The 10,002-nt window shown below is 38.7% G+C and overlaps 1 pseudogene; it reads left to right on the top strand.

Moving 5' to 3' along the window:
• Positions 1-2,717: 2,717 nt before the first annotated feature.
• LOC100249267 (mitochondrial dicarboxylate/tricarboxylate transporter DTC-like) lies at positions 2,718-3,459 on the top strand (annotated as a pseudogene).
• The last annotated feature ends 6,543 nt before the right edge of the window (positions 3,460-10,002 follow it).

The following is a 10,002-nucleotide window of genomic DNA, read 5'->3' as shown; positions in this document are numbered from 1 at the left end:
TATAACTATAATAATGCTTTTAATATTGTCATAAATCTCATGGAAGCGTGTCATCTACTTCCTCCACAATAAAGTTGACATATCTAACCCAGCTCACTGGTCACATTACCTTGTGTCCAAAAAATAGAAGTGCTTATTTGAGCTAAGCATTAGTGAGGAGGTATTAAGAGTATGTTTGACAATAATTTTAAGTGTTTTTAACATTTCTAATACTTGTAAGATAAAAATTTTCAAGTATTAAAAATGTTAAAAACATTTTCTAAAATTACTACCAAACAAACTTTAAAAGCATTAGGAAAGGTGATGTAATGCAACTAACTACTATTTTAGGTGTAGATATTGCACATTTTGGATCCAAGATTCTACTTAGCTTCAAAATGCATCTATAATTCTCTCCATGATCCATGTGGGATCACATGTCACTTGCAAAGATCATACAAAAATAATTCCTTATATCCTAAAAATATCATAAATAAAAAGGGTTATTTGCAAAGATACCTAAAAAAAACAATGAAATTGGCAAATGGCCCCTCTGTAATTTTTTGGAAATGTCACTTTAATGGACATTTTTACCCCTCTTTATTTCCCTTCGAAAACCTTATTTGCTTGTCATTTTTGCTATCTAACTAGATTTCTCTCGAAGTTCATTTTATTGTCTTTCCCATGATGTCTCTCAAGCTCTCTTACCAGTGTCTCTACAATGGAAGCTCACCATGGCTTCGTCTCTAATTGAATCTTTGCTTACCAGCATGACTTAGTCGATCTCACACACACCACAACTTTACCAATCTTCTCTTTTACCATTATGACTTTGTCTTGATCTTAATCATACCTTATTAAGTTCCACCATGTTTCTCCCTACTCTCTTTCTTTTTTACCTTACGAAGTTCTATTGTGTCCAACTTACTCTCTTTCTTTCTTAGTTTATGGAGAGTCATATCCATATTTAATAATTCAAATTTGGATGTAAGAATTGAAGTTCATTGGTACAATTAAGTATAATTGGATATATTAGTTGAGAACTTAGTAGGTGTTTAGTTATTTATAAATGAAACTTAACATCAATCAAGTTAAGTGCATTTTCACTTTGCATCGGTATTATAGTATTGTTTGTTGGTGTTGATAATTTAAATTATTTTCATGTTGCAAAGGTTGATGAAGTGAAAAATAATGCTTCTATATTAAGGGGATTGGGTGGAGGATGGAAACATGTGTACCACTTTGAAAGTGTCAACGTCAATGAATGATGGTTATGTTAGGAATGTTGGGAATCTCATATTACTCTATTCCCTAACCCTAGATCATATAGGTACATGCAATCTACTTTAAGCCTCTAGATTCTAATTAAAGGAAGTAAAAATAACATTCTTACAATCATGGGAACTGGATTTATGTAATCAAAAACTTTACCTCCGATTTGGATGTTCTCAAATCGATTTATTTCGATGAATAGATTTGTAATCACAAGAAGTCTCGTAAACCCAAGACATTCCATCTGATAGCTCTAACTTGATCTTGGTACTCAATCTGTAGGAAAGTATGGGAGGGTGGAGGCTATGACTCTATTTTTCCTCTAGATGGTGAAAGACGACTAACTAAAAACTTTAACCCTTAAAGGGGTATTTATAGGGTTCCCTACTGGACTTAAGTGACTTGAGCCCACATGAGTTTGGATAACTTAATTTAACTAAAAAAAAAAAAGTCATAATTGATTAATTAATCTCACATAATCATCTAATTAATCAATTAGCTCAAATTAATCTCTATGCAACTTCACGTAATTACCAAAATGCCCTTATACACAAAAGTGAACCTAGAACCAATCCAACACTCATAAACCATGCCATCAAGGTATATGAACTCAAGTAAGAACCATTAGTATCCATAGGAGTATTACCTCCCTCAAATCCAATTCTGAAGTTGATTCAACATCTCATTACAAAAAATCAATTGTTTTCCAGTACCATATGTAAATAACATTGACATAAAGTTTTATTCTGTGACCTACTATCCACTGCATGTAGACTTCTCATGAATTGGTGTCCGTAATTTAACAAAGTAACGCTATCCCCCATCAAGATTACCTCTCAAATCATTGAATTACAAATTCCACTTATTATGTGATTAATTGATATACTCTAATTCCAAGGAGTATATGTCAAATTTCCACTAAAGGAAATCCTATGACCATAGTCTTATAGATCATATGTCATTTGGATCACCCAAGAGGACACACTAGTCAAACAGACAATTGAACTAGCTTGCAAATGCTCAGAATTGCTACTTGTGCACTTACAAAATTCTACAAGGGCAAGCTACAACTTCCTTTTGATCAGACAAAACCTACTTTTTCCGGAATAGATCAGTGAGCAATCATAAGACATGGTTTCATCTAACCATTCTTGTTTAGATGACAAGTCAAATATTAGTGGAAGTGGTACATGATCCCTTCGGCATATCAGTTCATACGACTTCTGGTGTGGGAAGATTTGTTGGTAGGAATTGCAGTTCTAGACAACTGGTTATCGCATCTCCAGGAACCTCACTGCTTGATGATTCCCAACCTAAAAACTATTGATCTGTCTTGAAACCAGCCTATGGGTGAGACACCAAGGCTAATCTACTGGAATGAAGCATTGCAATGCCTTGGGCTGCCATGGAAATGCAATGGAAGTTGCCTTTCTTGACAAGCTTGATATTGGGATGCAAATCATTGTATTACTAAGACAATGCTTCAAAATAAGGCCATTAAAGCCTTCCATAAGGGACTGTCTACTGGGTTGCTTAGGCAAGCTACATATACAATTGCAAAACTTGGATCATTCAAGGTCCTGACTAATAAAGTCATTGCTGCTAATGATGGAAAACCATTACCTCTGTATCAGAAAGCTCTTTGTGGTGTGACTGTTGGAGCTATTGGAGCGATTGTTGGTAGTCTTGCAGATTCATCACTTATTCGTATGCAAGCTGATGCCACTTTACCTGCTACTCGATGCCAGAATTACAAAAATGCTTTCCATGCTATATTGTTGCAGATGAATGGGTTCTAGCACTTTGGAAAGGCACAGGTCTTATTGCAGTGCGACAATGGCATTGAACATGGGGATGCTTGCATCCTATGATCAAAGTGTTGAGTTTTTCAAGGATTTCCTTGGTTTGGGTGAAGCTAGTATTGTAGTGGGACCCAGTGCTGTTTCGGGGGTTTTTTGCTTCAGCATTTAGTTTACCCTTTGATTATGTTAAAACTCAAATACAGAAAATGCAACCTAATGCAAGTGGGAAGTATCCATACACCAGTTCTTTGGACTGTGCCATGAAAACATTAAAATCTAGAGGACCTTTAAAATTCCACATCGTATTTCCTATCCAGTTGTGTTAGGATTGCTCCATATGTCATGTTAACTTGGATCTTCTTGCTTGAACCAAATCCAGAAGTTGGAGGAATCCATGGGGTTGTAAACCTCATCAATGCCAGGAAATGCTAGCTTACTTTGACGGACCATGAGTTCCTTAACTCTCAAGAGCAAACCTTCAGAACAAGCTCCCATATTCCCTTTTATTTATTTATTTATTTTCATCACTATATGCCTTGCTTTGATTAATTTCTATATGTATTTTCATCACCCTTGTTGTATATTCTTATAGTCACCTTTAGTATTCCTTGATTTACTAAACAATTATCATATTTGCCTCAACTTGATTAGTAGATACATGTTTTAGGGCTTAGAGGTATCTTGTGTTACTTTTCCAATAAGTAACCTAACCTTTGGATTTAGATTTTGTTTTTCGTAGACTTAAGTTTTTTCTTTAAAACGAGTCACACTTAAGGTTTTCTTTCTTATTTTGTTTTTCATTTTAAAAATAAACAAAAATGAATGGCAACTCCAACTTTTTCAAAAATCAATTTTTCATTATATAAAAAGCAAGTCTTGTCATACAAATGGGGATGTATCATGAAAAATGTGGGACCACAATTGCCTAAGTTTATGAACCGATTATAAACAACTCATCAATCTTATAAGGAAACCATGACTTAGATTTCCTGTGGAACTCTTAAAGCACTCCAATGATGTACAATGCAAATGATGCATATTTGAATGCACAACATAGATAATGCATAGATATAGGATAGAGAAAGGAGAATTGAAATCATTACATAAATATTAATGAATTCTATTTATTGTTATATCATATCATACTTTTAAGGACTTTATCCCAGTAACTCCTAATTAGGTTGAGGTAAATACTAGTTTCTTACTATCCATATGGTGAATATGTCTTGCCTACCTATTGGCATGTATGGTCAACTCTAGTAAGATTGCAAAAGCATACAAATTGTGGTGTCGATTAATCCAGTTAGGATTAAGGCTTTTTTTTTTTTTTTTTTTTGCATTGGGTTGATAACTATTTTTTTTCTTAGGAATTGGATACTGTAGACCCCCATTTTGGGAGCACTTTCTTTTTGAATTTGTTGCAGCTTATTTGGCCAGATGGAGCATTTCTAGGAGGCCACGTGTCAATCCCTGATTGGCTATCATGGAATCAGAACAGTGTTTTTGAAAGCCAATCAGAGATTGACACCTGGCAAGGAGGAATCTGCAAAAGCTGCAGGTTGTTGAGGGGCAGAGGGCAGCTGCAGGGAGGAGCGTTTTTGGCTGCAGGAAGGTGTTTTTTTTCAGGGGGGACGGTTAGAGTTTTTGGGAGGAGACGAGGGAAGATATTTTTGAGAGAGCAGAGCAGAGAGGGAGGTGGTCGGCAGTGCTGCGGTGAGAGATATTTTGAGAAAGAAAAGCTTGGGCAGCTTTGACTGGGAGGGAGAGTAAGCTAGAAGAGAGTGGTGCTTTTGGTTACGGTTTTTCAGGCAGAGAGGAGGGAGTTTTTAGAGACACTTGAGGGAGGTCGGAGCAGAGAGGTGAGTTTCTGGAGAGCTTAGAGAGAGAGATTTTTGAGGGCATTGCTTGAAAAGCAAGCCGGACTGGCAGAGAAGGAGGGGGGATGATTGCTTGAGGAACCTTAGGGAGAAGGATTCTGAGCTGAGGATTCACCCAAGACAGAGCAACAAGTCACAACTCAAAACACCCAGCTGAGGAAGAGACTTTCAGGTTTGGTTACTATGGTTTTCATGTACGTTTCCATTCTTCATACTTTTCCTATCTCATTCTCTGTAATTTTTAACTTTGCTTGTTGAGTTGCTTTGATTGGGTGATTATTGGTTTAAAATTTGAAGAGTTTGCTGCATTTTATGTTTTGCTTTGGCGAATATCTTCCGTTCGAACCCACTGATTGTTAAACTCATGGACGAAATAATGACATGGGTTTAGCATACTGGTTAAAAGTTCCATGCTCTGTTCTCCTTTCTGTTTTTGTTTTTGCTCCTCTGTTTTCCCCTGAAGGAGACTGTCAGGCTTTAAGACCGGGAAGCTGGAGAGGTTGATTTACGGAGGATGATGGTGGTGTGAAGAGGATATTGGAAGCTATAGAATCTGAATCAGAAAATGTCCGCATGAGATGCTCAGTGGGTGTTCTTATTAAATGGCCACACCCAGATTCCTGTTACACATCACTCATCCTGGGCTTTCTTAGTTGCTTTTGGGTCATGCAAGCCGATCATAGTTTCTTCATGAGCCCGAGGCAGTGACAATGTCAATGTTCTTCTTAGCAGCAGATTCTCTGTTCTTTACCATTATGCGCCAAACCTCCTCAGCCGTGGCAGTTTCTATGGCATCAATACCAGCTGTGCAAACGACAGTCTCCATACTGCCATTTCCAGGACTGAACATGTTAATGAACTGACGGGATTTCTCTCAAAACTCGGAGCCCTGCGTGCTTGTGCTCTTGATTCGGTATTCGGGTCTGTTTATAGACTTCATCTCAGTTCATAACACGGTGATGAAGCTGATATTCATTGGGGGCTCTCTAATGATTGCGTGATGCATGAAGATGCACAGAACTGTGAAGAGGTCCTATGTTGGCATGCTTTTTGACGGGACATCTTTCGCCATTTTGTTGGGGTTTTTGAGAGGAAAGCTTCCCACATTTTCAATTTGGAGACCTGGGCTCTCACAAACATTGCTTTTGAGACATCTGATAATACTAATGTGGTAATTGATCGAGAGGCTATCCTGGTGTTTGTGAAACTCCTTGATCCTCCAAGTGAGGATATTCGTGAACAGGTCGTGGGGCCCTAAGAAATGTTGCTAGTGATTTCCCCAGAGGCCTTGATATTATCTTTGGTCATGGGGCTCAGCTTCCTTTGCTAGTGCAGTTGAACAAACCCGTCAAGCTATCTATGCATGCATGGTGTCCTTCGTGAGGTTTGATGGTGCTTTGAACGTGGACACTACTGAATCCCAGACTAACTTGGTTCAATGTCCCAGGATCCACTTCATTCCCTGTATCTATTTCCTTGCACTGATCTCTCGTTTACCCATCTTTTGTCCTCACCACTTTTCTCTCTCTCTACACCACAACCCTTCCCATACCCATTAAACCCATTTCTCCCAACATCCCTCTCGCTCATTTTCTCATAACTTCCTTCACCCATTCCTCCTTCCCATTTCCTCACCGGATGCATGCATGGCCATGCAGGGTTCCAAGTAATTGAGCTGCTCCAAAGTTCAGGAAACTGAGGGTTGGACATCTCAAGTCAACATTGATGGGATTAATGGCCTTCTCATGTCAGTCAGATCAGTCATAATCACGCCCCGGATATTGCTACAGTCATCCAATATGGTGACATCCTCAAGCCTTGCAGTAGAATCCCTCAAACTAGGGAAGATGATACCATTGGTGCGTTGGCTAACGTAGCAGAACTCAAACCTCAGCTTGATGATAGCATGTTTCTGAATTGGGAGAAGCAGAAGATCAAAATGAAGAAGGGCAAGAATATGGGTACAAGGCTACAGAGAATACAGAGGATGATCAGAAAGGTCTCATGAATCTAGGCACTTCCGGGATAGAACGAAATAAAACAAGAGTCTTCTGATGATACCAGAGCTATAACTACTGATGACGCTGGATTGAAGTTGCAAGAGGAAGGAACAGATGATGAAATTAATGATGTCATGTTGATGGGAGAGCCTGATCCCACAATTATCAGTGCGAACCTTGATGAGAAACTAGAGCATTCTGGTGAGGCAGAAGCAAAGAGGATTAATGCTAAATATGGCGTGCTGCCCAATGACCAATGCTTAACTGTTTTGGAGATGGCTTGGTCCAAAAAAACGCCAAAATGCAGTCATGGGCGTTTTCATATGGCGAATGAGGGTTTGATACAAGCTTTGCAAGCATTATAGCAGCCAGATTGATAACCCCAAGGTAGTGATCTCGGTATTGGGCATGAGCATTAGAAACAGTCCAGATCAAGTCTCACCCGTGGTAGAAGAAATTGCGCCCTGATCTAGTTCATTCGAAACCTGAGGAAGGAAAAGAGTATGCTGTCCGTCTGCCCGAGTAGTTGATGCATATCAAACTCTCAGTAAGCCATTGGCAAGGGCAATATATGTTTTAAAGCTTGAAGGTATGGATGTTGATGAAGAGCAAACAATAGCCTTCTACCAAAAGAAAGTCTTCCCGAGGTGGTATCAGAAGTTGTTGCTCATGGTGCGGCTATGCAAGCTGCCATTTTTTTTAGCAATGAAGGTTCAAGTCTGGGACGATCCAAGTGGCCGACACGGTTTGCTTTGCTAAGGACGTTCATCTTCCAGCTAGTGCAAGCATCGATGGACGTGTTTATATATAGAGGATTCCTGAAGGCTTTGAGGAATTCAAGCAACAGACATTGTTCCAAGCATGGAAGGGCAAGTCCGCAAGCAATTTCAGTGTGTTCTCGGGAAACAAAAGATGCAGTCTATGTTCAGAATAAAGGCAGCAAGTGTTGATACATCTGGAGACCTTGTTAAATTGACACTTGAACCAGCAGCCAGTGGTGAGCAGAGCACACTTGAGGCTGATTTTGTTCTTGTCTCAGCTGGCGTCCGTGCTATTGATGATGTAATTCCAAGTTCCATGTTAACTCACAAGGCAGAAGAGGAGGGGAGCTTATAGGTGCAAGAGTTGACTGAATTGGAAAGACAAAGACAGAGAGATCTTCTCCAGATCTGATGAGGGAAATGCTGAGGATTTACTTGGCGTAGCTAGACTGCCCTTGCAAGATAAAGGCTGGAATATCCCCACCAGATAGTGTCTATACTAGCAGTTCAGAATCTGTCGTCATCTCAGATGAAGCAAGTCTTCTAGATAGCCACACTGCTCCAGCAGACATGATGGCACGGCTCTCATATGGGTCTAATAGCAGAGGTCACAGATTGCTTGAATTCTGTTTCATCTTATGGGACTGATTTTCAAGAAATCTCATCAAATTGTGGGCAGTCTGAGTCTAAGTACACGGAGAACAATAACAGTGATGCTAGTTGTGTCAAATCTCCAATTAATAGGCCAAGTGAGCACCTGAAGACTGCGGCATCACCAAAGTATGAGTCATAATTGTCATTGACATTCCCAAGTTTTTGAATGAGGAAGACTTTGAGGGTCAAGATGAAACATCCTCATCAAATCAAGTTAAGATTGAAGATGAAAATTGGGAGACCCGATTTCCTAATACAGATGCTCGCAGATGGTGATATTGCACTGTTTGTGTATGACAGTCCTGATGAGCCCTTATGGAAGAGAGCCGCTGAGTTGCTTGAGGAAGTTGCTAGTCATGGTGAAAATACTAGCTATGAGGTGCTTTGCCTCATTGTTGCAACAAAAGATGATCTGGATCCTTATCCTCATGGCAATTCTCACCTGCATGCTGAGCCCACTCATAAGTACATCCAATTGCATGGCCACCCTTGGCCACGTGCCACCTTCCATTTCTTCCTTTTGTTTTTAAAAATAGCTTTCAAAGTCCCTTTCTTTAAATAATCCAAGTTTTTCATCCTTAGTCTTAGGTATCAAAAATCCCGTTTTTAAATAAAACTTTGCTGCCATTTTCTTTTCTGGCGAGCAATACTCACATCTCCTGCTTTTTTTTTTTAAATGATTTTTAAATAAGCAAGAATTAATTTTGTAATTCCGAACAATGGAATTTATGAAATTAATTCATGCAAAATAAAACGGGCTTTGGTGGGGGCCCCACATACTTGACTTCATGATTGATTGACTAATTGATTGATTTATTTGCCATGCATGATTGGTTTACTCTATTCCTTGATATGCGCTTAATTATATTTGTTCATTGTTCACTGATCCTGTTTCATGATAGCGCATTTGTCACTAGAGGTCCAGGTACACACTCATTCTCATTTTGATTATTCTCTATGCATGCTCTTATTTTCATATGTGTAAGTTTGATTTGAGTATTCATTGATTTTCTCATTGATTGCCATGTCAGCTTCATCTCATTAGTAGAGACCCGACTTTAGGGACTTAGAGGGGTGCTACGGTTTTTACCGTACCTTCCCAATAAGTAACCTGACCCCCAAACCCGATCCGGTTTTTCACAGACCACCTTTTCTAAAATAAGGAGTCACACTTAGGGTTTTTCTTTCTTATTTTGTTTACCCTTTAAAAATAAAACAAAAATAAGTGGCGACTCCAAGTCATTTTCAAATAATCAATAAAAATCAATTTTTTCAAATAAAAATCGAGTTTCGCCATCGAGTGGGAAACGCATCGAGCAATCGAAATGCGGGGTCCACAGATACGCTTCAATTACTATTAACTATTGTAGTTAGTAATCCTTAGGTGGTTTGCCATGACATCTAGAAATAATTTTTATCAAGTGTGCAAAAAAAAATGAAAGGCTAAAGTGCTAATGCATTTCACAACAAAAATTATCAATCTATCAATTCAAAGAGATCTCATCCTTCCCTGTACCACAAATATGTAACAATATGTGGAACATTTCTCTTATTGAATTAAAGTCATTGAATTTTAGGAGGAAACTATTATTAGACAAGTGACAATACAATATATAGAGGGTTGATTTGAAAAAAGGCCACAATCTTTAAACAAAAG

The sequence above is a fragment of the Vitis vinifera genome, chromosome 7, assembly GCF_030704535.1.
Source record: "Vitis vinifera cultivar Pinot Noir 40024 chromosome 7, ASM3070453v1".
Classification (NCBI taxonomy): Eukaryota; Viridiplantae; Streptophyta; class Magnoliopsida; order Vitales; family Vitaceae; genus Vitis; species Vitis vinifera.
The sequence above is the reverse complement of the archived record's forward strand: the minus strand, read 5'-3'. Positions and strand labels throughout refer to the sequence as shown.